The following is a 2,334-nucleotide window of genomic DNA, read 5'->3' as shown; positions in this document are numbered from 1 at the left end:
CTACTAGGGAGCTGGACTCGAGCCTAGTGTTGTCATGCATCGTTACCCTAAGTTCGGTTTTCTATCCTACTTGCATAAGCAAACTATTCCTATCCAGGAAAGAAGCCAGCACACAAGCATACAAAATAATTCAAGCATACATCAAATGAGAACAAGCATCTCAAACAGATATCCACACAGCACGCACTATAACCAAACAAGTGGCTCACACAATAGGTTTGACTGCCGAAGCGAGTCGTCTGTACGGGCTGGGTTTGCTCTTAACCTTGCCATTACGAGGCTAAGGTGAAGCAGATGAGAGGTGAAGTGAGGATCAGACCTCACAGCTCTTATCCCTAACCAGGGAGAGCTTCTGACAAATGAGCATGGGTCCAGAATGGGGGAACCCTTCTATACTCGATGACTCTGACACAACAGATCTTGGGCTTTTGATCTCAATGCTACAACCATGTAATGGGAGCAAGAAGAAGACTCACAGAATAGTGGGGGACAGACTGCTTGTCCCTAACTTCCACCAATTGCCTTCTTTGAAGGACTTTTCCTGCTTGGGCTTGAAAATAAACAACCACAATCATTGCCTCTTAAGGAGGACTTCAGTCAATTTGCCCGGCCCGGTAACAGCCGGGTCTCCAGACTACATGAAGTTTAGGAAGTTACCTCAATGCAAGTTGCTTAAGCAAAGCAAAGCAAAAGTTCACAAGGAACTGAGCAACTAAAGTACCTGGAAACAATCAAACACAGTTAGTAATCAGACAGACAAACCATAAACAACAAGTTCAATCAATCAGTCTATACAACCCAATGCACCACACAAGGCAAGCTCAAGGCTTAAGCCTAAGCTTCACAACCTACAAAACCAAGTTATGTTAGTGTACAAACATTAATAACATCAATCAAAATTGATTTGGACCATTATCCATGTGCATTATGCCTTTGATCCTGAAAAATCAAACAAACATTAGCAACAAGACCACTAGGCCAAGCCTAGGGTCCAAAAGCAATAAAAAATCCTAAACAGCAAGGTATCTTCAAACCAAATTCAAATTAACATCAAACAAGAACAAACATCATTGGTCTCATGTTTATATCATTCATTATGCTCATGTTATGCACAAAATAAGGCAAACTAGTTCAAATGAAGCACCAAGCATACAAACAGAACTATTGCATTCAAATCCATGCCAAAACAAATCCAAAAATTCTCAAATAAATTACACCTAAACAGGGGATATTCAAAGTCTACCATGTCAAATTTGAGCTCATTTGGGCAAATGGAACCATGTCAATGAAAATCAACAAAAACAGTCACAATTTCATGCTTCAAATCACAACATCAATACATGCTTCCACTTCAAAAATTCATAACTCAATGAAAACAAAAAAGAAATGGATGAGACCAAAACAGGGAGGTCCTAACATGTGTCTACTACAAGCATATCAAATTTCATGATTATACAGTACCATATGAGCATTTCCCAATCAATCTACCAACCTATGTCACACAAGCTTGCACAATTGGTCAACAGAAATGAAAAATCACAATCAATTTGAAAATGCAATGAAAAATTCCACAAAAATTCTCATAGCTTCCTAACATGTAAATCAACACTCATGTAAAATTTCATCTCATTTCAACAAGCATAGGTCAATCAATTAAATCCAGCAAATTGGCACAATGAGGTGTGACACACATTGTCACACCTATGTTCAAAAATTCATAACTCCATGGCCAGGTATCAAAAATGCATGAAATTTACATATAAATGAACATCAACCAGTCAAGAATCACCACAAAAATTTCCAAGAATTTATTTTACAATATGTGCATTTCACAAGCCAAATGGTGCAAGGTATCAAAAATGAACATGTATTAAAGAACCCTAGGGCAAATGGAATTTCTACCAAGCACAACTTTGACCAATAGGCCAAAACAATCCTAAACTCATCAAAAAAGCCATAGAAAAAATCTCCACATTTTTCTGAATTTCCTACTATTTTTGGTGAATTTTTTAATGTGCTAATATATTTTTTAAGAATTAAAATGAATTAATTTAAATTAATTAAAATGCCAATGGCATTCTTGTAAATACCAATGGCGCGGGCGGTAAACATGTTTTTTAAACTTTCAAATCAGATTTTGGATCAAACTGCTATTCTTCATCGTCTTCATCACACAACATTTCCAGAATTTCAAAAAACGAAGAACACCAAATCTTCACTAAAATGGACGTGCATATAATCAATGGACTCGTATGAACATCAACAACACGAATACGAACTCATTACAACCTCAAAGCTCCTATATCAAGCGAATCGAATCACTTAGGGTTTTGG

This window comes from Lathyrus oleraceus, chromosome 2 (assembly GCF_024323335.1).
Source record: "Lathyrus oleraceus cultivar Zhongwan6 chromosome 2, CAAS_Psat_ZW6_1.0, whole genome shotgun sequence".
Lineage (NCBI taxonomy): Eukaryota > Viridiplantae > Streptophyta > Magnoliopsida > Fabales > Fabaceae > Lathyrus > Lathyrus oleraceus.
Note: the sequence above shows the minus strand (reverse complement) of the source record.